Here is a 27,929-nt window from a genome sequence, read left to right on the forward strand (position 1 = left end):
CTCCTCCCCCCCAATTTCCAAACAAACGCACAGTGAGACACCACCCAAGATCCTGATCAGTTGCCACCCTTCAGATAATCAACACTCAGTCCATCAAGGGAGACAGGAGTCTCTCCTGTGCCACAGACCCCCAGGAAACACAGCTGCGACCTCCGGTGTCTCCATGTCACACATGGCAACCGCCCAAAGAAAATCTGCCAGCGTGACACTCTCCTTTCCATGTCACAGTGCTCTCACCACCATGCATGGACAGACTGCTCATAGGGTTTCTTTTCAAGGATGCTTTGCCAAGGACCAAAGAAAAACAACAGTTCAGTTTCTCATTTTGGGACCACAGCCCCCCCCCCCCCCCCCATTTCCCCCTGGGGCCGAGGGTCCAACAGCTTCTCCTTTTTGGGACTACAGTCCCCCCCATTTTGCCCTGGGGCCGAGGGTCCAAGAACAGAGATCTTCTTCTTCTCTTCTTTTTCTCTGAAGACAGAGGGCCTCTCCACACCCTCTTCAGCTTTCCTCTGTTCTCTCCATTCCTCTGTTGGTAACCACTGAAACAGGTCTCTTCGCCCACCACCGCATCCCCCTAAATGCAGGCTCTGTTGCAGGAGAATTTGGTTCAGTCTATGGCTAACAAGAAAAGTCCAGCCACAAGCCACTCCATCATCTCCTCCCACTCAAAAATTTCCTCTTCCATCATCTTGGAACCCAGACTGTCTCGCTTCTACTTCAAATCAAGGAGGAGTACTATTTTACAAAGCCTTCATTTCCCAGGAAGGGGTTAAAAGTTCAGACTCCCTGGACAGCTGAAATTTCTGCCCAGAATCCGATTCCCAAGGCCAAGGCTGGGCACATCCCCCCCCTTCTCCTTCTCCTCCATGCCGGTCAAAGTTACAGGTGCTGTCCGGACTCTCTGTCTCTTCCCTCTTCGGGGGGACGACAAAGGCCTCTCCGCTTCTCTCCACCTTTCCGTCCACAGGAACTGGCTCGGTTCCAGTCCTTCTACCCCTCGGCTCACCTCAACCAGGCCACATGGCTTCCCCTTCCCCCACCATGGGCTGGGCAGGGGCGGTCTGCACTGCACTCTGACCGGAACCAAAGAGAGCGAGCTCCTGGGAGTTCTTTAACTCCCTTTTAACCTCATGCTTTTAACCCCCTGTGTTCTCAGAGACATGTCCATACCTTCAGTGGTCACTCCAGGTGCCAATATCCAAACCTGACCACTGATTGGTTTGACCCAACTTCCTGAATAAATTCACTTCCACGTCAAACCACGACAATAGCTCAGTACATTCGGTTATACCTTAACATAATTTCTGACTGCGCCACAAACTTATTCTTAACTGCGCCACAGGCTTTCAGGCCTCTGAGGCCCACATCTGAGGCCTAGGCTGGGGTGGCTCAACCTTCACTCTAAACATATAAATCACGCACATCCAGATCGTGACCCATTTCTCTCAGAAATTCCTCTACAATTCCCCTTTTTTCTTTTTGAGCTACCCAGATGGATTCAAAGGCGTGGCCAGTTACCTTTCGTACACATTGTAATATGCATGGTATAAAGACTAAAATAAGTATAATAGTAATAAAAATTATAATACCGAAACGCTCTAATTCCATGAACCACCCAGTGAAACCTAAGGAATTGAGCCAGTCAGTAAACGGAGAGGTTACAACAATTTTCTTCATATTGTCCCTCAGTTGTGTTAATTGTCTATAGATTGATCGAGAGTGGTCAGACAAATTCATGCAGCACATGCCTTCAAATTCTTCACACCCATGTCTTTGTGCTAAAAGAAGGAAATCAATGGCATCTCTGTTTTGCAGAACTGCATGATGAACGTCATTCATGTCAGTGGCAAGATCACTTAACATATTAGATGTGGTATTAATTTGCTCTGAGGTCCAGCAGGCCAGGGATCTTAATGGTGTGAGAGCTTGCGCTGACGCAACCCCGGGGGCGAAAATTGAGGCTATTACTACAGAGGCACGCCCCCAAAGTGATACATGGTTATTACAATGGGGTTCTATTTGGAGAGTACTTTGTTTGGTTCGTCAAGCCTTCTGGGGCAATCCTACAACTTGATGGATGGTGGGAGCAAACAGAGTAAATTTACCAAGGTAACATGGGCCTCCCATAGCTTTGTGAGGCACTGCAGACCAGGCTCGATCCCCACAAATGAGGAAAGTTCCTGGTGGTAGTTTTCTTGCCACACCTTTCGAGGGCATCACGGATTGTATCTGATTATTACAATATTCTGAATAGTTATAATACAGTTGGGATCTGGGAGACAACCAAGTGTTGCTATCATGTGGCTGATGTTCATTTGGTTTTGGTTTCATGGCATGAGGCCCAAATATCAAACAGTAATTTCCTGGGACAGAGCCCAAAAGATCAAATTCTTGAGGTGGGAGACTAATGAATGTAAGATTCTGCACAACTGCAGCAGCTTGCACTTCTAGAACACTTTTTGCGTCTATTTTGGCTTGGGTCCAATTTTTGAATTCTGCCATGGAACCCAGTGGAACTCCAATTAAACAAGTACGAAAAGGACTAGATGGCGTGTTTAAAGACAGGCAGAATGAATCCTGCCCTGTTTGATTGGCCCACGTGACCCACGTGTTTTGTTTTTTGTTGATATCAGGGATTCCAGATACTTTAGTTACAAAGACACTACTTAACAAAAACACTGTGACCCACCACATATTTTTCCCATTTGTGACTGTTCTGTTTAACATGAAGGAAACAAGCTTACTTCTAAACTTAATTCTAAATACAAACTATTCTTATACTAAACTTAATATTATACTGATAATTATTTTATTTAATTTCTAATACTCTAAAAAATTAATTTTCATTAGAACTGGACTTGTCATAGGATGTTCCAGGTAAGTCCTTGTCATCAGCGTTGTTATCACGGTTGGCTGGAATCTCTGCCTGTACACATGCACGGGTGAATTTGCTTGGTACCCAAACTGGACCAGTACCTGTTGAAACACACATATAACCTCTACCATTAAACAACACAGGACTCGGCCCTTGCCATTCACCTGTTTGCATGTCCTTGTGATAAACATAAAGTCCTGGAATTGCTTGTGGTCTTCCCTCTTTCACTGCTTGGTGGTGTATTACAACTGCAGGTTCTTCTCTACCTTCTGCTAAACACAAGTAATTTAAAGCAAACAATACTTTTGACAATCAGTTAAATACATCAATCTCATCATTCTGCTTTTGTTTTGCTAGATATTCTTTCAGGGTACGATTTGCTCTCTCTACAATAGCTTTACCTGTAGAGGAGTGAGGGATCCCTGTGGTATGTTTCACCCCCCACTTCTGCATAAGTGTGGCAATTTGTTGACTGACATATGATGGGGCATTGTCAGTCTTAATTTCTACAGGTACACCCATAACTGCAAAATAGGCAAACAAATGCCTTTTCACATGGAGAGTTTTTTCCCCTGTCTTTACTGTTGCCCAAATAAACTTTGAGTAGGTATCTACAGTGACATGGACATATTTCAGCCTCCCAAACTCTGGAATATGAGTGACATCCATCTGCCACAATTCTAAAGCTTTCAGACCCCTTGGATTCATGCCCAGTCCGAAGTCAGGCCTTGAGCATCAATCAGGGGGGTCTGGAATTGTCAAGACATGATTCTCGCATTGAACAGGTAAAAAAAAAACAACACCCATTCAAGCAGAATTGTTGCTGAACCAGGTTGGGACTCCCCTTTTTTCTTTTGCCATTGAAAAACAATGGCAAGTGTGACATGTTGAACCAGGTTGCAAAAAATATTCTTTTTTTTTTTTTTCCTGAACCCCAAATCAGAAAATCAGAGCTCTTTGCTGTTCAGAGGTACGAACTTGAGGACTGTTGGCATCACTGCCATGAAGCCAAGGCAGAAATGCTTGGAGATCATCATTGGGGATTCTTTGACAAGACAGCTGCAATGATGTGTCCTTGCTGTTACATGGTGTCTTGAATGGCTGCGGTGAATGCTGCAGTTTGATTGCTTTGCATCTCATGCTACTCAGAGGAAGAGTCCTCTAACCGAGTCAGTTGAGCTGAGAGACTGGCAAGCCGGGCTATTTTTTGCTGTAAAGTCTTTGTTTTCGATGCTTTATGTTGTGATCGCCTCCTGTTACGCTTATTAAAATTGGGACGGTCTGAATCTGATTCGTCTGTGTCAGAATTCGAGGGAAGCAGGCAATGTTGAGCCTCTGTGTGACGTGACCGGGCTGCTGCGGGCTGTACCTCTATTGTCTGCGTTGTGGCTCCTGCTGTCCCGCCATCGCGGCTAGATTCAAAGCCGTTCCCCCCCGTGCGTGTGTCTGCCGACAGCACTGGCGGTGGTGCGGCATCCCCGCACGCACGGGTCTCTGATGGCAGCGCCGGCGGCGGTGTGGGCTCGCCGCGTGCGCGCACCAGCGGCAGTGGCTGAACCTCCTAGGGGGTGCAGGGATGGCACCGCCTCGCTCCCATCGCCGCCCTGGTCGCCCTGGTCTCCGCCCTGGTCGCCGCCCCCGTGTTCCGTCACCTGAGCCAGCCCCGTTCTGTCATCAACTCCGCCTGTTTCTTCGGGTTTCACCCCGCCCGGGAGTGGGGCGGTTGGCTCCCTTCCTATTGTCCCTCATTCTGCCTGGCAGCTGGCTGAGTCACTTCCGCTGCCTGCGCTCGCGTCCCCAGGCAAGCTACAACTTCCTGCATGGAGGTGCTGACCAGGGCTTTCTGACCGCACATTGGCCGCATATTATGAACACCAAAAAATTTCTCGACCCGAGATGGCATCGGGATTTCTGTCTTTTTAATGCCGGATCCCTCAAACGCCTGAATTTCTGCCTCGGCTGCCCTCCGTCCGGTGGACATACTCTGCAAGGTTCGTAAGACTTTCTTTACAACAGCTCCGAACCCTAGAACGGACTTTTTGTCCTCTCCGCCCTCTACAGCCGAATGTCACAATAGTTACCCCATTTCCTGCCATTCTTTCTCGCTAAAGAGGAGTGAGGGCTTCTGTAAATTGCCCTTATCTCTCGCCCATAGGGCTAATTGCTCTAAGTCAGTGTCCTCTAGTTTTTCACCACTCTTTGAGAGGATATAAATCAGGAGTCGCAAAGCCGCATGACAATCTGTATCCTTTCTGACTGCCTTCCTCTATCTCGGCTCGCGGTTTACCTTCCGCTCCGTATCTTCCAAACGACACAGCCTCCAGCCATCCAGGTTTCCCTCCTCTGGTTCGTCTACCTCTGCCACATAGGGTATTCCACCTCTGCCACGCGGGCACTGCGTAAACTCCTGAGGCTACCAGCGATCGCCAGTTGCAAAACAAAAACAAAAAGAAAAACAACCTGGAGACCTTTCACAGGAGGCTTCAGTGCTCCGGCATGCCAACCCCAGTCGCTTTTAAAAGCGATTTGAGATCTGAGACCCCCCCCGCCGCTCCCTCCTGCAAGCGTTTTGGGGGCCGTTCCCCGTCGCTATCACAGAAGCGACAGTCGTTATTAATTGAGCGACTTTTTGGAACTCATCGGAGTTTTCTTGTTACTGTTCAGGCGCCAAGTGAAACAGGGACTAAAAATAAAAGGGTGGCTGGACAGGAACAAACGCAGATCCAAACCAATGTGGTTAATCTGACGTTCTCCCCTTATTGTTTACAGACAGTAGTTTTTATACACTTCTAGATAGTTTACAATCGTGAACACATTATCAGTGGCAAGCAAACATTGTTTGTTCCTGTCTTAAGGTGGCTAAAGTTTCACACTGCAGACCTATACTAATTCACACCTAGATAGCTCAGTACTTTCTGTTATACCTTAACATAATTTCTGACTGCGCCACAAACTTATTCTTAACTGCGCCACAGGCTTTCAGGCCTCTGAGGCCCACATCTGAGGCCTAGGCTGGGGTGGCTCAACCTTCACTCTAAACATATAAATCACGCACATCCAGATTGCGACCCATTTCTCTCAGAAATTCCTCTACAATACGATTTTTGTTTCTCTTTGCTGCTGATTGAGGACTCTTTTGAGGGTTTGATGTGTCCTCTCTACGACTGATTGTCCGGTGGGATTTGCTGGTATGCCTTTCTTGTGTTCTATTCCCCATTCACTGAAGAACTCTTTTAACTTTCGAGAGTTATAGGCAGGTCCATTGTCTGTTTTGATTTGTTTTGGTACTCCCAGAGTAGTGAATGCAAAGAGGAAGTGCTTTATGGTGTGCTGTGTAGTTTCTCCTGGATGAGCTGATGCAAATATTGCTCCCGAAAACGCATCAACCGATATGTGTACGTATTTTATCTTCCAAAAGGTGGGAAGTGAGTTATGTCTGTCTGCCACAGCTGGGAGTTGTTCAGTCCTCGGGGATTGACTCCTGTCCCCATAGAGGGTATCTGGTAATTTTGACAGTTCGGGCATGTGGCGACAATGGCTTTTGCTTGATCTTCTGAAAGCTTAAACATTCTGATAAGGGCAAGTACATTTTGATGATAAAATGTGTGTGACAACTTTGCCTGGGCAAAGATGTTGGGGACGTTAGCAGTTTCTATTGCCATAGCCAATGAGTCCGCTTTCCTGTTCCCTTCTGTGATGAAACCTGGGAGGTCAGTGTGTGACCTCACATGCATTATATGGTAAGGTTGCGTTCTGTGAGAGATTGAGCGGGTTAGGGCCAAAATCAATTGGTGTAAGTTTGGACTGGAAAACTCTTTGAGAAGAGCGTGTTCTGCTCTCAAAGCTATACCTGCAACATATGCTGAATCTGTGACCAGGTTAAAGGGTTTGTCTTTGAATTTCTCAAAGGCTTTGACAACAGCTGCTAACTCTGCAATCTGTGGAGATCCCTCCAGTATTTGGATGTCAGATTCCCAATTTTGGGTCTTAGGGTCCTTCCAAATAATTACAGACTTGTGGGATGACCCTGAGCCATCTGTAAAAATTGTTAGAGCTTTGAGAGGTGTTTTACTTTGGACTAATTTTGGGGTCAGATTAAAGGCTGCATTAAAAAGTTTATGTTTTGGGATATTAATGGAAATTTGGCCTGTATAGCTGTCTAGGGCGAATTGGAGATTTTCATTGATCTGGAGCAAATGCTCCAGGTCCCCAGTGGTCAGTGGCAAGTATATGCATGCGAACTCACACCCTGCAAGGGAGTGGAGGCGAGTTCTGGATTTTTTTATTAAATGTCCCATGATTTCCTGGAAGGGGGTAATTGTCTTTGAAGGTTGGTTGTTTGTAAAGATCCATTCCAGTATCAATAAACGGTCTCGAAGTTGAAGATCCCATTGGAAAATCAGTCTGTAGAGCCGGGGTGCTTTTCTGAGAATGACGAACTGGAAAGTTGGGCTCGAAGTGATGGGCTTGGCGTGAAGACAGGGCTTCTTGGACCTTGGTGATGGTGTCTTGGGCTTCTTTTGTGAACGTGTGTGGAGAGTCTAGGTCTTCGTTGCCACAGAGAAGGTTGAACAGGGGAGCTAGGTTTTCTGTTGTAATTCCGAGGAGGGGATGCACCCAGTTGATGGGTCCGCACAAACTGTGTAAGTCTCTCAAAGTTTTTGGGTCATCTCAGATGGCAAGCTGCTGGGGTACAATTGTCCTTTCTCGGATCTGGAATTCAAGATAAGTCCATGGGTTGGTGTACTGTATTTTGTCCTCACGAATCTCGAATCCTGCTTTTTCTATCGTTTCGATTGTCCCTTTGACTGCTTTTTCTAAGTAAGTTTTTTCTGATGCACAGACCAGGATATCATCCATATGGTGGTAGATGATTGCCTCTGGAAATAGATTCCGAACAGGAGACAGGATGTGAGCGATGTACCACTGGCATATAGTCGGCGAGACTTTTAGTCCTTGGGGAAGATAACACCAATGATATCTTTTGAGTGGAGCCTCTCTGTTAAGAGAGGGAACAAAGAAAGCAAACCATGGAGCATCCTGGGGGTGCAGCGGAATGCTGAAGAAACAGTCTTTAATATCTGTGATGGCAAGTGTCCAGTCTCGAGGCAGCATCGATGGTGAAGGCAGGCCAGGCTGGAGGGGGCCCATGTCTTTGATGATCTCATTGATTTTGCGAAGGTCATGTGGAGGAGCCTCCACCTGTCCATTCCAGGTTTTTGCAGTACAAAGACTGGGGAGTTTCAAGGGCTGGTGGTCTCGACGATGTGACCTTTGGCGAGCTGTTCTTCCACAAGGGCTTGTAGTGCATGCAGTTTTGCTTTAGAGAGGGGCCACTGGTCGATCCAGATCGGGTCTTGGCATTTCCAGGTAAGCCACGGGGTATCTGGTAGTGCACGCTCCTCAGTGGCCCCAGTCAGAAATCCTGACTGGGAATACATAGGGAAGCTCCCCACTGGGATAGAACATCCCTGCCCCAAAAGGTGATGGGGGCCCTTACCACAAATGGGCGGATGGTTGCCAACTTGTCTTCAGGCACTTCGATGAAGATGTTGTGCTTGCTTCGCATGGACACTGTGGCTCCACCAATCCCTGAAATCATGCCTGCTACCGGTTGTAGTTCCCAGTGTGCTGGCCATTCTGAGCAAGTGATGATGGTCACGTCCGTACCGGTGTCCAGCATCCCTGGTAGGTGGATCTTTTCTCCTCTGCAGGATAGACCACACTTGATGGTAGGCTTACTTGGTCCCACAACTTGTGCCCACATTGTTGTAGGGTTGAGATGAAGCTGTTCCCTGTGATTCTTTGGGAGTAGAAAGGCTTGTGTGATAGGAGTTTCCCGTGAAAGGAAAAATGGTGAGTCCATGCAGCACAGCTGGAGAGAGATTTCTTGTCCTGGGTGCACTGTTTGTACCTCTGGAACAACAAAGATTTCCTCTGGGCCATGGAGAGAGTCACCGATAATTAAAATGTCAAAAGGGCCATCTTTTGGCCCATGCTTGCCTGTGGGAACACGATAAACATCCTTATTATTAAAGTCAATGGATAAAGCAGTTACCAACTGGCACCGTGTTCCCATCTGTATTGCTCTGTAGATTGGATCCTCTCCATGTGGCCTGGAATCTCCTGGGATGATGCGTGGTTGGGTCTGGATGGCTTTTGGTTTGTTGTCTTTGCGCAGTTACACCCGAACATGGAGCGATGGGGGGGGGAGGGGGGGGGCCGTGCAAGCAGTGTGCCGTATATTGCATAACCGGGGGAGCGGAATCCGCTCTGTCCGCATCGGGGGGGGGGGAAGCTGAGGGATGGGCGGGCTCCACGGACCCGCGGGCATGGGGACGTGGGGGGGGCGCAGCGCGATTTCTGTGTTCCCCGTACCAGGAAGGCGTAGAGCGGTCCCAGGGCAGGCATTAGGACCCAGAGAAAGTGGAGAATAGGATTCAGAGGCTGAGAGAGGAATGTTATCTGGCAAATGAGCATTTGAAGAGACAGTGTCTGGTGAGGGAGATAAGGATGGAATGCCCTCAGCAGGGGAAGTCTGCAGAGCAATTGGCTCTTTATATTAGTCTTTTCGACTACTTTAGTTATAGAGTGAAAGACAGGTAGAAACCTAGTTACAGAAAAGTCTTCATTAGTTTGGAGAGCGTATATTCTTGTCCCTACTGTATCCCAAAAGGAATCTAATCCGAGTGTGTGTGTGTTAGTGTCTGGAAACTGGGAAACAATCTATTTTATAATTTTTTTCAAGTTAGTTTTTGAAAGATTGCCTTTAGAGAAAGAGAAGCTCTTAGCAGATAGTGTGAAAAATGCATATTATATGGCTCTACGGAGATATTTACAGAAACCCATAAATTTTCCAAAGGAGAGGAGTTTATGGTTTTCCTTATCAACGGAAACGAACTTTTTCAAGCTGGACTTAGACTGGAAGGCACCTGGGGATTATAGAAAATTTTTGACACGTACCAGATGGATTTCTTGTTTTAAATAAAATATATGCATATTCATAAAGTGTTTTGTATATGCAACAGGTTACCCCTCTTAAGGAGGGAATTCTTTTTTATCGGGGTCCTTCTCCTGGCTCACTTTTGTCCAGAGAGAGGTACCCAGCCCGGGCTGTCACTTTTTGCTGTTATTGTCTCTTTAATTGTCCTAACTCTAATTGTTTAATCTTTATTACTATACTTGTATTATTTTTTTCCATTTTATTTTTAGTAAACTTTTATAAATTTTTAAAACAAGTGATTGGCGTTTATAACAAATGGTAGCAGAGGATGGTTACTAACACCTCTCTGCCGGTGCCTTAGGAGAGTCAGAGTGAGAAGACGCGTCCTGCCCTGATTAGGCAGCCTCGCTCTGCTCCCCTGGTGCTGCCGACAGATGCAGGTTACGATCCGATGGACAAAAGGAGACAATAAAGCAAAGAAAAGGGAAAGGATTCCCTAAAACCGCGGTAATTAGCCCCTAAGACCAAAGTGTACACGAAGAACAAAGACCCAAGGACAAGGGATAGGTAAGTATTTGTTGGGATGGGGTGGATAAGGGGGGATGAATGTGTGTGAATGAGAGGCGGGCTGGTTACCCCAGACCTGCTAAGTGAGAGCGGTAGTCTCCCATGCTGCGTTTCCGTCTTTTTCGGGAGAAAAGCGGCCAGTACAGAGACGAAGCGAATGATAAAAGAGTGAGAGAATCCCCCCGGGGAGGTTGAATTGAATGGGCTGGATTGAGGGGTTAATATTCAAGAGCACCAAGGGTTGCTGCTGGGTTGAGATATTAATCCTCAAGAGCACCCAGGGTTGAATAAAAGTCTGCTGGGTTGAGATATTAGTTTTCGAGAGCACCCAGGACTGAGTAAAATTTTGCCGGAGTGAGGGTACACCCGAGAGAATCTGGGGTTGGGAACAACTCAGCCAGATTGAGGGGTATCCAAGAACACCAGGACTGGCCAGGGACACCTAAACGTGTAATAGGTGTGTTGAAAAATAAAAGGTACCTTGTTGTTGTGGTTGTTTTGTTGTGTGTGTGAGTAAGTGAAAAATAAACTTGAGCGAATGGGGACGAATGAAAGTATACGTAATGCAAAGATTGTTTATTTTAAGCTTTGTTGTAGTTCCTTGGAGGAAAGTGTGTTGTGTTGAGGGGTGGTGAGAGAAAAAGGAGGGTTTTTTTTTTGAGAGTGTAGTCGAGGGAAAAGTGGTATTTGGGTAGGGGGAGGAAGGTGGAACAGAGGCAGGGGTTGAGTAGATAAAATCTTGAAAAATGGGACAGAAATCCAGTAAGAAATTATCAACAGAGATACCCCAAGATAGTCCCCTGGGAGTTATGTTAGCCAACTGGGAAAAAAACCCTTGTACAAGAAAAAAGGACAAAGTAAAGATGATACAATTTTGTATGCTTGAATGGCCAACAAAGGAAATAAGATCTGACCACGTTTATTGGCCTAGATATGGTTCTTTTGAGAGATGGATTTGTCAGGCTCTAAATGTATTTGTCAACTCAAAGGAATCGTTTAATTTAGAAGAAAGAGAATATGCCACGTGCTGGACAGGGGATTTTAGGAAAATAAAAATCTTTAATGTATCAGAAATCCCCGAAACAAAACAAGAAAAGAAAAGAGGGAAAGAAAAGGGAGGGGAGCAAGAGAAAAAAAGAGGAAAAGAAAAAGAATGCGATCCTTTAGAAATGTTACCTCCTCCCTTCCCATTCGCGCCTGCACCGCCTGCGGCCCCAGCACCGGTTTCGGGTCCCATCGAGCTGCTCCCCTCAGCTCCGCCGGCCCCGGTGCCGGTGCCGGTGCCTGCGCCCACCCCGGGTTCTGGCTCGCCGCGTGTTCCTGCCCCGGTTCCCGTGCCCGCGGCGGCGGCTCTGCGGGTTCCCGTCCCGCTGCCTGCGGCGGCCCTCCCGGTCCCTGTTTCGCCGCCTACCGCTTCGGTACCGGCCCCCGCCTCGCTGCTCGCGGCTGCCCGACCGGCCCCCTCCCCCATCCTGCCCGGTTTGTCCGCGGCTGGTCCGCTGGCCGCGCCCGGCGGGCTCCCGTTAGTCCCGGCTGTCCCGTCTCTGGCCGCTTCTCCCGCAGCAGTTTTCTCGGCCCCATCCCCCGCGGTTTTGCCCGTTCCGGCTACATTGGGCGCTGCCGCCGCTGCCCTGCCTCTGCTGGGAGCGGCCGGCTCAGCCGCCGTGAGCCACGTGGAGGCTGACCGCGCTGCCGGCCACTTCCCGGACATGCTCCCCCCTTCAGCAGCTCCGGCAGCAAACCCCGCCCGTGTTCCGCCTCTGGAGGACCTGGCCTCTATGGTATGTCCTCCTCACACCGCCATTCCTGCCCGGAGCTCCGTTCCCTTGGAAACCGCAGGTCCAGTTCCAAGGAACTCCCTGTCCCTGGAAGATGCTCCTTATAAAAATACTAGAGGTGCAGTTAAGAGGCAGCTTTCTCCTGATTTTTCCTCACCACACGAAAATAAGGCTACAGAAAAATACGGGGAGAAAGAAATTGGTCTATTTCCACTGAGAGAGGTCCCGATGGGAGAGGGTTGGACTGGATTTGTGAATGCTCCCCTGACTTCTTCTGAAGTCAGAAATTTTAAAAAAGAAATCAAAGGGATTTTAGAGGATCCCATCGGCACAGCTGAACAACTTGACCAATTTTTAGGTCCAAACGTTTATACCTGGGAAGAAATGCAGTCTATAATGAAGATACTATTTTCTCAGGAAGAAAGGGAAATTATAAGAGTTGCAGGCATAAAAGCCTGGAATAAGGAACATCCACAGGGGCCCTCTGGAGAAGACATAATGCCAACTGAACCTCCGGGGTGGAGTCAAAATAGTGAGGAGGGGAGAAAACTTATGAATGACTATCGCAATACAATAATCAAGGGAATAAAAGGGGCGGCACCTCGAGGGCAAAATGATAAAAAGGCTTTTGAGACACAGCAGGGGAAAGAAGAGACTCCAACTGAATGGTTAGACAGACTTAGGAAAAATATAAAACAATATTCAGGAATAGATCCTGAAACTGATGTGGGGAAAGCTTTGTTAAGGATTAACTTTGTTACAAACGCTTGGCCAGATATTAGAAAGAAATTAGAAAAAAATGAGGATTGGCATGATAAACCATTAGATGATTTATTGAAGGAAGCTCAGAAAGTTTATGTCCGGAGAGATGAAGAAAAAGCTAAACTGAAGGCAAAAATTATGGCAGTCACCATGAGAAAAAACAAGTGCAAGAAAAATCAAAAACACACAGACTCTACTCCTAACGGTCATAGAGACAGAGGAAAAGAAAAGAATAAAACCCCAATACAAACCAAACCTCAGGAGCATTTTAGGAATGTCTGTTTTTACTGTCAGGGCGAAGGACATTATAGGAGGGACTGTCCTAAGCGGGCAAAAGATCTGAAAATCTTCAAAGAGATGAGCACAGAGGAAGAATAGGGGTGTCCAAGGCTCTATTTTCTAGGGGACAGATACCATCTGGAGCCTGTGATAACTTTAAAAGTAGGTCCCCAAGAAGAAGAATTGGAATTTGTGGTAGATACAGGAGCAGAAAGAACCTGTTTGTTAAATATTCCAAAAGGTTATAGTGTAAGTAAAGATACTGTAAAAGTAACAGGAGCAAAAGGAGAGAGTTTCACTGTTCCTGTCATCAAAAATGTGGTAATTGAGGGAGAAACTAGATTTTGGATGGGGGATGTCTTGTTAGTCCCAGGAGCAGGTAGTAATTTATTGGGACGAGATTTTCAAGTGAAATTAGGGATAGGAGTTATACCAGAAGATGGGAGGATGACAGCTAAAGTGCTAAAATTAGACCAGGAGGATGAAAAGAAAATTAAAAAGGAAGTTTGGGCTGGTGAAGGAAATAGGGGAGGATTAAATATCGATCCTATAAAAGTTACAATTGAGAGAGAAGATTGTCCCATACGTGTGCGTCAGTATCCTATCTCATTAGAAGGACGGGAAGGTTTGAAGCCAGTAATAGAAGGGCTAATAAAGGATGGGACATTAGAACCTTGTATGTCTCCTCACAATACCCCTATTCTCCCAGTAAAGAAGTCTGATGGGAGTTACAGACTGGTACAAGATTTAAGGGAGGTAAACAAAAGAACTCGGACTCGCTACCCAGTGGTACCAAATCCCTATACTCTCCTAAGTAAGGTCCCTCCCCAGCATCAGTGGTTTATTGTGGTGGATCTTAAAGATGCTTTTTGGGCTTGCCCATTAGCCAAAGAGAGCCGAGATATCTTTGCCTTTGAATGGGAGGATCCACAAACTGGGAGAAAGCAGCAATTAAGATGGACGAAATTACCACAAGGCTTTACAGAGTCCCCGAACTTATTTGGACAAGCCTTAGAAACAATATTACAAGCTTTCCCCACTCCCCCTGAGATACAAATTCTCCAATATGTGGATGATCTTTTACTATCGGGGGAAGTTGAAGCTGAAGTCAGGGAGGCTACTATAAAACTTTTGAATTTTCTTGGGGAAAAAGGATTAAGGGTGTCAAAAGGGAAGCTGCAATTTGTGGAACCAGAGGTAAAATATCTTGGACACTTAATAAGTAAAGGTAGTCGGAAGCTTAACCCAGAAAGAATTGCTGGAATTTTATCCCTTCCCCCTCCCTCTTCCAAGAGGGAGATCAGAAAACTACTTGGGTTATTGGGATATTGTAGATTATGGATTGAGGGATACACACAGGCAGTAAAGTTTTTGTATGAAAAATTAACAGAGGGAGATGATATAAAATGGACCAAGGAAGATGATGATAAATTAGGAGAACTGAAGTTAAAACTGGCCTCAATACCTGCTTTAAGCTTACCTTCACTAGAAAAACCCTTTCATCTGTATGTGAATGCAGAAAAGGGGGTGGCTCATGGAGTTCTGGTTCAGGAGTGGGGGGGAGTAAAGAGACCAGTGGCTTATTTATCAAAGATGTTAGATCCAGTGAGTCATGGCTGGCCAGTATGTATTCAGGCTATAGCAGCTACTGCAATCCTGGTGGAAGAAAGTCGTAAACTGACTTTTGGGGGCAAACTAATTGTGTGCACACCTCATGCAGTACGAAATGTGTTAAATCAAAAGGCTGAAAAATGGTTGACAGACTCTAGGATGTTAAAATATGAAGCAATCTTGATAGACAGTGATGACTTAACACTAGAAGTAAACAGAAGTTTGAATCCAGCTCAATTTTTATATGGGGAACCAACAGATAATCTAATACATGATTGTCTAGAAATTATCCAATACCAAACAAAGGTTCGAGAAGATCTTGAAGAACAAGCCCTTTCAGAAGGGGAGATAATTTTTGTGGATGGTTCCTCCAGGTGTCTACAAGGAAAAAGAATGTCAGGGTATGCAGTAGTTGATGGGAAAAACATGCAAACTATTGAAAAAGGGAAATTACCTTCAAACTGGTCAGCTCAAACCTGTGAATTATATGCTCTAAAAAGGGCACTGGAATATTTAGCACACAAAAAGGGAACTATATATACTGATTCAAGGTATGCCTTTGGAGTAGTACATACCTTTGGGAAAATTTGGGAAGAAAGAGGATTGCTTAATTCAAGAGGAAAAGGATTAGTACATGAGGGGCTCATTTTAGAGGTTTTAGAAGCATTAAGATTACCAGAAGAGATAGCTGTAGTACATATTAAAGGTCACCAAAAGGGAGCGACTCCAGAAGTAAGAGGAAATAATTTGGCAGACCAGGAAGATAAGGATGCAGCAGAAAATGGAGCTGAAAGAGTTATGCTAATATTAACTCCAAATGAGGAGAAATTGGAAATTCCAAAATTTAGTGAAGCTGAGGAAAAAGAATTAAAAGAGATAGGAGGTGAACAAGATGAATCAGGGAAATGGAAACTTCCTTATGGAAGACAATTACTTAATAAAATACTTACTAGAAGGATATTAGAAGACATGCATCAGAAAACTCACTGGGGTACTCAGGCTCTGTGTGATCACTTTCTAAGGAACTATGGGTATATTGGGATTTTTGGGATAGCAAAGAAGGTTACTGAAAAATGTATAACTTGCCAAAGAATAAATAAAAAGGTAATGAGGAAAACCACATTGGGAGGTCGGGAATTAGCTCTTAGGCCATTTCAAAGTATTCAAGTAGATTTTACTGAACTCCCCCAAGTTCAAAAATGGAAGTATTTATTAGTAATAACAGACCATTTGACTCATTGGGTAGAAGCGATTCCCACTGACACGGCTACAGCCAACATAGTAAGTAAAACCCTTTTGGAACAAATTATTCCAAGATATGGAATGGTTAATAGGATAGACTCAGACAGAGGAACACATTTTACGTCAAAAGTATTACAACAATTAATTCAGACCTTGGGGATAAAATGGGAATTACACACCCCATGGCATCCACAGAGTTCTGGCCGAGTAGAGAGAATGAACCAGACTTTAAAAAGAACTTTAACTAAATTAATAGTTGAAACCCAAATGTCATGGGTACAATGCCTACCTTTAGCCTTACTGAGGATTCGAACACAACCCAGGACAGACCTGGGAGTGTCACCTTATGAAATGATGTTTGGATTACCTTTTTTCACTACTCTACATGAAAATGCTACCCATGAGGTAGGGGAAGAAAATGTTAAAAAATATGTGAACACTATTGCAAAAACTCTTGAAAATTTAAGGTTAAAAGGAATAATCCCCCAAACCACACCCTTGGACTTTAAAATCCATAATATTCATCCAGGGGAATGGGTGTTGGTAAAAACATGGAAAGAACAATCTTTAACTCCACAATGGGAAGGTCCTTTTCAGGTATTGCTGACGACCGAGGCTGCGATCCGGACCAGGGAACGAGGGTGGATCCACGCCAGCAGAATCAAAGGACCTGTGGAAGAACCTAAGGAGTGGACGATAACCTCTGAACCGGGTGATATAAAATTGACTCTTAAACGGGGAATGAGTGGTAATGAACTGGGAAGACCCAAATGATCCAAGAAATATACACAGGATCACACCTGACTGGGGAGTAAGACCGAGTTTACATCAGTGGTTTCAAATACCGTGTGGACAAACTTTGAGGCGCCTCCGATATCCTCCTTGGGAAGGAATACTGCCACCACAGACAGGTGGATCAGGACTGTTTCGGACAGAAAACACCTGTATTTTGGCCTTAGCCTGTGATTTATACAAAGAGGAGGGTGAATTACAATCTCAATCAGTGCCACGTAATATACCCTGTTTGATTCATCCAAATACTGGACACGTTAGTTGGGTTAAATGCAAATGTTTGAATTGTGGGAAAAACTGGTATTGTAGTTCACACAAGCGACGCCCTAGTTGCAGGAAGTGTCGAGTGCCAACTAGATCCCCTATCCAAGTAGAGCTCGAAACAACTGAAATAATAACTTTGTTTTGTGGATGGGAATTATTAGTGCCTGTTGAATGGGAAATAGCTGAGGAACAGTGGGAGACCACCGTTAAGGAGTGTCAAAAACGATTTCCCTGGAAATTAGCTAAGAGAAAGTGACAAGAGAAGAGAGGGCAAGACCAGATTGGCCTCTGTAATCGCCACCAAGAAGATCATATACACCTGCTGTGGGTTGCAACCCCATAGGCATGGGAGGTGGGAGTATAAGCCATACTGGACCTCTCCTTTTTCTGTCACTCATTTTCTGTCTTTTCCTTTTTGGGACATTGACAAAGCCATGCTACAGGTGTTACCAGAAGCTGTATATGGAAAGACACCGAGGTTCCTTCTTTATCTCTCACACTCATGTCAACAGTCACTGTTATAACCCATCCAAATTAGGAAACTGCATGCACAATGGACAAAAGTACTGGATTACTGAGAATCTAGGAATAAGTGGTAAGAGGATGGGAAGTGAATGCCCAAAAGGGGAGAAATGGATTTGTTTCACATACGCTATTGGGAATAAAGCCCAGGATTTGGTAAAAGAGCAATTGATAAATAAAAAAGCTAAGCCGGCACCACCACCTAAACCTGTACCAATTTCACTTGACAATTTGTATACAAAACTGGAACAACAATTAGAAAAAGAAATATATATTTCAAGGATGGGTAAAAATCAGTTTGTAGAATTGGGAGAAAGAATAAGTAAGGAACTTAACATAACCAATTGTTGGGTCTGTGGAGGGGCCCTGATGTCAGAAGAATGGCCATGGAAAGGCAGCAGCTTAGGCCCAATTGAGCTCCTTAAGTGGAACCAGACAAGTATAAGGGGAGAAAACCGACCAGAGGGGTGGGTTTTGAGTTCAGTAGTCATAGGGGAAGAATGTCTTTGGCGAAATGGGAAAAAGTTCCTTCATGAACTAGGAAAAACTCCCTGTAAAAGATATAAAGTCAGTAATGGAACTTCTGTATGGTGGCTCCCAGAAGAACCCACCATGTATTGGACCCAAGAAAAAGTAAAAAAAGGAAATTGTAAGTATAATAATAAAATCAGACTTTTTCAGTGTAATGACACAGGAAAAAATCCTTACGTTGGCATCCCAGAGATTTCTAAATTTTGGGAGAATATAGATGAGCAAAAATTTGATTATTGGAAAGCCCCAGATGGCTTATTCTGGATATGTGGAAAAAAGGCATACCCAAAACTCCCCTCTCAATGGAAAGGGAGCTGTACTCTGGGAGTCATACAGCCAGGATTTTTTCTTTTGCCAGGGTCTGAAGGGGATCACTTAGGGATACCAGTTTATGAAGATCTAAAAAGAAACAAGAGAGACTTAATTGGAGGATTCCAAAAATGGGGAGACGAGGAATGGCCCCCTGAACGTATATTGGAAACATATGGGCCAGCCACCTGGGCACAAGATGGGAGTTGGGGATATCGAACCCCAATTTATATGTTAAATCGTATTATAAGACTCCAAGCTGCTGTAGAGATAATAACAAACAAAACTGGTCGGGCAATGGCATTAATGTCAAGACAACAGACCCAAATCAGAGCAGCCGTGTATCAGAATAGGTTGGCTTTGGATTATCTATTAGCTGAAGAAGGGGGTGTTTGTGGCAAATTCAATACATCAGATTGCTGTTTGAAAATAGATGATAACGGGGATGCTGTCCTAGATATAGTCAATGATATCAGAAAAATAGCCCATGTACCAGTTCAAAAGTGGGAATCAATGCTGAATACTAGCTGGTGGGATAACATGTTAGGAATAGAGTGGTGGAAAAAGCTAGGCTTCTTCTTGTTATGCGCTACAGCTGGTCTAATATTCCTTCCTTGTTTGATCCCCTGTTTCATTCGACTCATCACCAGTGTAGTTCAAAGCATGCAAATAGTGACCATGGATCAAAAATTGGATACAACAAAAACGGTGCAAAGGATTATGGTATTAAAGAAACAAAATAAAGAAGACCCCTTTCAGGAAGCTAGATTGATTTATGAAGAAAATGAACGAAAAATGAAGGCTAGAAAGCAGTAAATATTGCTCGAGCCAAAGTAATTATAAAAAGAAAGAGGAAGGATTGTGAAAAATGCATATTATATGGCTCTACGCAGATATTTACAGAAACCCATAAATTTTCCAAAGGAGAGGAGTTTATGGTTTTCCTTATCAACGGAAACGAACTTTTTCAAGCTGGACTTAGACTGGAAGGCACCTGGGGATTATAGAAAATTTTTGACACGTACCAGATGGATTTCTTGTTTTAAATAAAATATATGCATATTCATAAAGTGTTTTGTATATGCAACAGGTTACCCCTCTTAAGGAGGGAATTCTTTTTTATCGGGGTCCTTCTCCTGGCTCACTTTTGTCCAGAGAGAGGTACCCAGCCCGGGCTGTAACTTTTTGCTGTTATTGTCTCTTTAATTGTCCTAACTCTAATTGTTTAATCTTTATTACTATACTTGTATTAATTTTTTTCCATTTTATTTTTAGTAAACTTTTATAAATTTTTAAAACAAGTGATTGGCGTTTATAACAGATAGGATTTCTAGGATTTGCAAATATGAGACTCTCTCGTTCTGGGATTGTTTAAATTTACTAGATTTTGATCCCATTCCAGTATAGTCCCTTTCCCCCCCCAGCAGTAAAAAGAAGAAAAAAAAAGGAAAAAAACTCCAAAAAAGGACCCAAGGTAAAAGTGCGCAAAAAGGCTGTTTAAAACTTACACTTCTTCAGCCAAATGTGGGTCAAGGAACTGCTGGGTGGGTGGTCTGCCGTCCAGCTCCTGAGGACTTCGTCCCAGATGTCAATATGCAGGTTCGTTAGACGCCTCTTCAGATAACTTCTTCTATAACGGAGAACTTATCTTCAGGAGGTTGTAGCGAAGCGAGGTAGTGACTATTCACAAGGAATGCTGCTCTCTCAGGGGCCAGAATTAGCCTCCAATCCGACCCCAGGCAGCCGTAGGTATCCCGGATAGCACTGGGCTGATAAGCACAACCTGTCTGGGTCCCTCAGGCTAGCTCCCAGCCGCGGGCAATCTTGGCAAGCGGCGCAGCTCTTAAGTGAGATCAGCTCTTTGGTGCATTCAGCTCTTCAGTGATTTCAGCTCACTGCTCCCTAAGTGCGGGGATCGGTGGTGTCCAGGACGGTTGAAGATAGAGATCTCTGAAGTCGGGTTGATATATGCTGTTTATTAGAAAGGGCGTGGGTGCAAGGGCCCTGCTTGGAGCTGCCAGCTGCAGCTCGTGGCAGGCCCAGGGGGAGAGGGAGAGAGAAGGATGGGGGAGCGGGACAGAGGAGCCAGGGCAGGGAGCAGGGACCAAGAGAGAGGGGGGGGGAACAGGAACCAAGAGAGAGGGGGGAGAACAGGAACCAAGAGAGAGAGGGGAGAACAGGAACCAAGAGAGCGTCCGGTCCCTCGGGCACACCTCATCAGGGGGCTTCAAGGTGGGCTGGAGCAGGACTTGGGCCAATGGGGTCACAGATACCTGATACTTCAGGGGAGGGCCACAGGTGTGGGATGAACCATACATTGGGGGGTGAGACAGAGCATTCCATCTGACCTTTGGACCTATCTGCAGGTAAAGGGCATTGTTTAATCAGAAAGGGGGATTGCTTTCAGCCTGGCTATACTATTGTTTTCTAGTTATTCAGTAGTCAAGGTTTGTTATTTCAAATCTAGTTCTCATCTCAATGTCTGTATTTTCCAAATCTTTTGCCAGGTAATCATATTTATAAGGTTTTCCTATTTCATCTTCCCCAACACCTAAGTGCTTCGGCAGACGCAGGGAGAGACAGGAAAAGGCTGTATGAGGTTCCACAGCTGTGTCTTTATTGGCAGTTCCTGCGAAGGGTCTCAGTGACAGCTCTTCTGCCAAACTGGGCAGAAATGGGGTTTTATAAAGGGTACAGGGGTGTTGGAAATTGTCCAATAGCCAGGCTTGGGTCAAATATGACCTATAGTCTTACAGAGAGATAACAAGGGTCCGAATGCGGAAGAGGGGCTTCTTTGGTCCAGTCATCATGACTAGGCATTTCTTATCTTAGGCAAGTGACCGCCAGGGAGGCCTTACAAGGCCTCTGACTGCTATAGACCAGGACCACGGTAATGGTACCTTTCCTCTCACGGTCTAATCTAGCAGACAGAGCAGAAAGGAAAGAAGAGGAAAGTATACTGGAAGTCTTATAATGGGCAATTGCTATTCGAATAATCAAAGTGTAGTCTAGTTAATATCCTTCTATGCAGTTCATCTTCCCCCCCCCCCCCCCCCCCCCCCCCGTGAGTCTCTAAAATTGCAGGCAAGGTTCAATTCAAATCAGGATCCAGAGGGAGAGTTCATGAACCGGTCTTTCTTTCAGCACCCAGAGTCCAGCAGCTCGGTCCATGATTTCCTTTGTGTTCCTAGAGATAGTACTCTTCTTCTTCCATGAGTTTCAGCATTGTTGAATGTTATTGTCTCGGTTTGAGACAAGTTTAGGAGGAAATGTCCTGAAATGAATGTCTCCTTTAAAGAAGGCAGGTTTTGGCACTCCTTCCCCCACCGATATGAAAGGAATTTCTTGGACAAAAGTGAAAAAAACTGTCTTTTTAACAATCAGAGTGCTCACAGTAATGGGAAAAAAATAATAACTGTTAATATTGAACCTTCTCACTGCAGAGAAAGCTGGTGGATTCAGAGTTCTTTCTGTAGCTGTGGCTCGGCTCCTCTCGAGGTCTGGAGCCGGGATGCGGTGTCCCGGGGCCTCCATGCCAGCTCCTGGCGATGGTGTGAGTTTTGGACCGGAGCTAAGCTGAACAGCTCCAGAAGCCACAGAAATCACCAGAGAAATTGCTATTGCAGTCTCAGAAAAACTTCTTGCCTCAGCTAACAAAAAGAAGCTAGCTAAAAGCAAAGAAAGTACTCTCAGAGAAGCACTGGAGAATGTGTGTAAGCTTGAACACAAACCTCTGAAAGAATTCCTGTGGCCTCCCCCTTTCCCCTGGGCCCAGCATAAAGCTGTAGGACCCATTTCTGAGCATAAAGCAGATGATAGGGGAATACAGTATTGTTATAAAATCACCCCAAGACAGTTATATACAATTTTATACAATTATTTTTTTATACTTGTTGGACTTGTAAGCTGGGCTCCAAAATAGCTTGGTGAGTTCAATTTAGGGTTCTCTATTGCTTATTGATAGTGTAGTATATTGTCCAACTCTAAGGATCAATAGTTTGTCCACCTTGCCTTTTGGAGTCTATGATTTTACAAGTCCAGGTATCCCCACAACCCAAACAAATATACAAGTCCCACATTGCCACCCTTATCCCTCCCACTGATGCCTTGTGAAGGCTGACCTAGAACAGAGACTAGACGGAGCTAAAGAATAAAGTAGGTATTTATTAGAAGGCCTCAGTGGATACACCTTGGGTAGCACAAGAGCCCAGCCAGGGCTACACCCAAGATGAACCCTAAATGGTCACAAAATGCACGACCGGTCACAGGGTCTCACACTTTTATAAGTTGTGGTCCATTTGCATATTGAGGTTAATTGTCTAGTTATAGCTTTAGCTTATGAAGTCCCATCCTTCTTGTTTTTCTCTCTTCAGTCCACCGTTGTTTATGCTCTTCGGCCTGAGATTTGGATCGATTGTCCTTGGTCCCCATCTAGAGAAGGAATTGTTTTGTCTACCTACTCTGTGAAGACAGCTTACTATCCCCTAATATGAAGCTCAGAAGTACACACTAAAGCAGTACAGAATCTGAAAAATATAAAAGCTAAAACTTGAGGCATCACCACCAACCAGGTTTTAGGGAGATTCCCAGAACCTGTTTGTGGATATTCTCAGTTCAGTCAGAGAGAAAAAGAGAAGGTTTTCTAACCAGGCGAGAGCCTGGGAGACAGTTGGGAAAGAATGAAAATAATTCTCTAATCTATCTTGTTGTTCACATTGTTTATAGATATGTTCTGCCACCGTGCGTCATTCACTGCACGCCAATGGTGTGAGATGTTTTTACTCTAAGACCAATTAAATTAGTCCACACGATGTTCTCTATATATAGAGCGGTGCATTTGAAATAAATCAGAGTTCATTCTCTAGCCTTTGACTTGGAGTCATCTCGTTCCTGTCCTGCTCTACGGCAACATCTGGTGACACCCATCGTGAACTGCACCTACCCTGAAGGAACAGGGTCTGGTGAACCCCGACTGTTACTGCAGCCTTGGCCGAGGACCCGAGCCCCGGCGTCTTGCAGGGGTCACTCTGCGGCCGCGGCTGCTCGCCAGTAGCCTGGAGGCGCTGGCCGGACACCTTTACCCTCCTGAGAGAGGTAACGCTGAAACCGTGTGCCTTCTGGAGGAGGCTTGGTCCTGTCTGGACTGCGGATCGGCTCTTAGAAGCCGAGTACTGAGCCGGACGGTTTTCCCTGAAGTAGTGGACTGTCTGTCTCTTGAAGTGGACATCTGCTAAGGGAGGGTTTCCTAACAATGGGGAACCAGTCATCTACGGCTGAACGGTTGTTCTTGTCCGCTTGGTGGAGTTATGCCCCTCACATAGGGGTCCAGGTCTCTGATGATGAGCTCGTCACACTCTTGGGTTGGGCTCGGGACCATGGATTCCCTGCGGACCCTGAACGTGCCTTTGATCGTAAACTCTGGCGCGACTTGGGCCGATGCCTCCTGAAGGAGATGCACAAATGAGATGCTACAGCGTCCGTACTGTTTGCAGTCTGGGGGTTCATCTACACGGCCTTGCGTGGCAAGACCCAGAGAGGCAGCAGTCCCGACCAGGACATTTCAGGATTCCGGACATAGACCGCGCCGCAGCCCGCGCCGCAGCCGGCCGGGCAGACGCACCTCGCCTTGAGCGAGGTGTCGGTGACATCATCCGCCTTCCAGGCGGCAGCCGGGGTGCCTTTGCCGCAACTATCAGCTTCGGCACACCCGATATTGCAAGGACTGCACGGGGGGGGCCCGGACCGGCGTCCGCCGCCACCGCTCGCGGCTCCGCAGCCCCCCCCTTTCCGAACTGCATTCGCGGGGGGGCTGGCGCCGCCCGCAGTCCATGGCGCAGCGGGGGCTGGAGCCCCCCCGACTCCTTCGCTAATGGAGCCTGCGCAGATGTACGGGTCCTGCCCTCTCGTACTGCTGGGACCGGCAATGGAGCCTCTGATCCATCCCCTGGCACGCACTCCGCCACACGCGGGGGCTTCTGCTTTGCCAACGGGACAGGCGCAACTGCCTCCCGGTCCGCCTCCCTGCGCGCCGTGCGGACCGGCGGATTTTATATCCTTTGTAATACCAGCGTCAGTTGTGCAGCAGCAAATCCTGGGCGGGACCACCATGTCGTTCTCCGTCCTGCCCTCTGTGGGACTGGCTCCCGCGCCGGGGGCGGGGGCTGACCTCCCCGCCCCGCCTGCCATGGCGCCACTCCTGCCGGCAGCGGGGTTCGCCGGCCCGCCCGCCGCTCCGCCCACCGTTTCAGCGGCAGCAGCAGCCTTGCCTTTCGCTCCACTCTCCGTTCCGCTCGGAGCGAGCCCGCCGCCGCCGGGGCTGAGAAATGCCGCCGCGCCGCCGCAGTCACCAGCGCCACTCCTGAGAGAGACGCCGCCGCCGCCGCGGTCCCCCACCCCGGGACCGACAACGCCGCCGGCGCCGAACCGACCGCCGCCGCCGACCCCGGGACCGGCGGAGTTGTCCGCAGCCGCCGCCGCGACCGCCAGCGCCGAGAGACGCCGCCGAAGCCGCGCCGCCCGCTCCGCTTGGGCTGGCAGCGTGCCACGGCGTGGGGGAGACTGCACCCCCCGCGCCGCTTGCTGCGGGCGAGGAGCACCCGCAGGGCGCCGCGGCTCCCGCCACCGCGCCGCCTGAAGCCGACTCATCAGCAGCGACTTCTCTCTGTGATTCGCGCCGGCAACGGCAGGCAGCCCTGTGCTGGACAACACATCCAGCCTGTTTGTTTCAGAGCCTGCATCCAGCCCACCACTCCCTCTGCTTCCCCCAGACTGCCCCGAGCTCTGTCCCACTGAGACAGAGGCAGAGGCAGCGGGAGGGAGCACCGGCTTGGTCCGCAGCAGCGTCCCTGCTGCTGCTACCGTGGCTGGGGATCGGGCCGCGATCCAGTCCATTGTATCGCGGGGCAGCGCAAACACACCGGGAGCGAAGAGCAGCCCCTTGTACTGGACAGGCATGGGCAGTGCCAAGGTCCCTAAAACCAGGGTGGAATTTTATATTCCCGGGAAAACCTCCCCTGCCCGCGCCCCGCGCGTCCTGCTCCTGTTTTCAGAGCGGGAGGAACGGGCTCGCGAGAAGCTGTGGCTTGATCCATGGCCGAGTGGGGCGGGGGGAGGGCGAAAAGCCGGAGGAATTACTGGGATTCTCGCAGCCTGGTGGGGGCGTGCACCGAAATATAAGGTTGGAATGGGTCGCCCATTTGCGGGTGGCCATGGAGTATCCCAGGGACCCCAGATTCAGGGGCCCCAAGTGATACCAATGAGAAGCTGGGGGGAGGGACCGAGCCGCGTGGATCTTGGCTCGGCAGAGAGCCTGGGCTCTCCGCCCCGCCGGCCGGGTTTGGGACGCTTGGCCCGGCCCCCTGGACCGGGTCTTCCGTCTCGCCGAGCACCGCAGGGTCCTAGAGCCCGCAGGTGCTGCTGGATCTTTTGGAAGAAAAAAAAAAGGCGGAAAGAGCTGTGTTTTACTGGCAGCTCAAAAGTACTGGAAAGCCACGACAGCCTCGGCCCAAGTGATAGAATTAAGGGCTGTGGTCATGGCATTTCAGAGATTTCATGGCATTTCAGAGATTTCTCAAGTGTTTCTGAATTTGGTCAATTTCTGAATTGGGTCAATTTCACTCAATTGCTTTGAAAGCTTTGAGGATGCAATTTGGACCTGATTTCAAATTTGTCACTCAAGTTGTTCATTGAGGACATGACTGCATGGGCCAAAAGCCTTGCATGATTCTTCTATCAAGTGCACACACCTTGCAAAAGCAATTTGATGAATGCCAACCAAGGCTTGACCTGCTGCACCTTACTATTTGGGATAAATCCCAGAGGCCTAAAGGCTTTGCATCTGTGGCAAACAGATGTTACTCATCTTGCCAGGTTCCTAATTTGGCTGATTTGGGTATGTGCACATGTTTGTTAATACCTTCTTTTCTGTCATGTGGGCATCTGCTCACACTGGGAAATGGGTTTTGACAAGTTGGACTGCCAGTCCTTTGGCAGACTGACAATGAATTGTTACTATCCTAGAGTTAGTAACTGATTTCTTGAAATTTATAATAAGAGTTTGGAATCTCTTCGACCGTTCTGAGCCAATATCCAAATTGAGATTTTCATTGATTGGAGTTGATAAAACTCTCGAGCTGTGTTTGTTCTCTTCCCTGCAAGGGCCCTGCAGGAGGGCACAAACACCGCCTTTTTATTTTTTTTTCTTTTTTGTAAACAAAACAGAGGAAATGTGGATATTCTCAGTTCAGTCAGAGAGAAAAAGAGAAGGTTTTCTGACCAGGCGAGAGCCTGGGAGACAGTTGGGAAAGAATGAAAATAATTCTCTAATCTGTATTGTTATTCACATTGTTTATAGATATGTTCTGCCACCGTGCGTCATTCACTGCACGCCAATGGTGTGAGATGTTTTTACTCTAAGACCAATTAAATTAGTCCGCACGATGTTCTCTATATATAGAGCGGTGCATTTGAAATAAATCAGAGTTCATTCTCTAGCCTTTGACTTGGAGTCATCTCGTTCCCGTCCTGCTCTATGGCAACACCTGTTCTCAGGGAAAGAGGAAAAGGTAAGTGGGCACCATGGGAAAAAACATTCAGTACAATTCTACTACCTAAAATAATCTAGATTGCCTCAGGGGTGGGAGTCAAAGATATAACAACACTCAGTCCTTCCAATCTCCTCAGCATATCATTTTAGTCAGGGTCCTGCATTTTGACCAAATACCTTTTCAACTTTATCAAACCCTTCAGTGGTTCTCCAACCCAAAATCTTTCTTACCATTAGTGCATGTGCCTTCCTTGGTAATTTTACACTCTGCTCTGAGGAGATAGGAAGAGGTACACAATTTAGTTTCCATGATCATTTGAAATCCTATCTGTGAGTTCACAAAACTAAATTGAGGGATGAACCTTTTCCACCAACTGTGGCAACCAGAGAGAAAATATTAGCATCTTAAAATATTGCAAGCAACAAATCTATGTAAACATATGTGAATATAAACATAATAATAACAGTCAAAAGTGCAACAATCACTTATGAAACTGAAGTTATCTAGTATCTTCACAATGTTGTTGAGTATTCTCAGCCACATGTAGGTAAAAAAGTTAGAGTAGCCATCCACCTTTTGATACCTTTTCACTTTTAATTTGTCAAATAACCATCTATAAATGTAGTATTTGTTCTACTGTCAGTGTAGTACTTGTTCTATGTGTGTGATGTTAGAGTGATCCTTAGTGAAAAGGACACCACTCCTTTCTTGCGCACTTGCTCCTCTGGCATTTGCTATCACAGTTGTTACAAGGCCCTGCTAGGATGGTTGACTAATCAAAGAAGAATTAACAGTGATGGCATGCTGGGAACACTGTTCTGGAAATACAAAAGCATAAACCATTTAATGTATTTTATTTTAGAGTTTTACGTTTTGTTGCAGCTTAATCTGCGGCAGATTTCCAG

At 46.6% G+C, this 27,929-nt stretch overlaps 3 long non-coding RNA genes across 3 annotated transcripts; 2 read left to right on the plus strand and 1 right to left on the minus strand.

The window, feature by feature from the left end:
* Positions 1 to 1,474: 1,474 nt before the first annotated feature.
* On the plus strand, positions 1,475 to 20,379 carry LOC137464265 (uncharacterized). The gene is made up of 2 exons (XR_010994142.1): positions 1,475 to 4,869; positions 16,658 to 20,379. It is a non-coding gene; the product is annotated as an uncharacterized lncRNA (long non-coding RNA).
* LOC137464263 (uncharacterized) lies at positions 6,724 to 8,441 on the plus strand. Its single transcript, XR_010994140.1, has 2 exons — positions 6,724 to 8,248; positions 8,362 to 8,441. It is a non-coding gene; the product is annotated as an uncharacterized lncRNA (long non-coding RNA).
* Positions 20,380 to 22,050: 1,671 nt separating the features above from the next.
* On the minus strand, positions 22,051 to 27,584 carry LOC137464257 (uncharacterized). The gene is made up of 2 exons (XR_010994135.1): positions 27,019 to 27,584; positions 22,051 to 23,071 (listed from the first exon to the last, which is right to left on the minus strand). It is a non-coding gene; the product is annotated as an uncharacterized lncRNA (long non-coding RNA).
* Positions 27,585 to 27,929: the final 345 nt, after the last annotated feature.

This window comes from Anomalospiza imberbis, chromosome W (genome assembly GCF_031753505.1).
Source record: "Anomalospiza imberbis isolate Cuckoo-Finch-1a 21T00152 chromosome W, ASM3175350v1, whole genome shotgun sequence".
Taxonomy (NCBI): Eukaryota; Metazoa; Chordata; class Aves; order Passeriformes; family Viduidae; genus Anomalospiza; species Anomalospiza imberbis.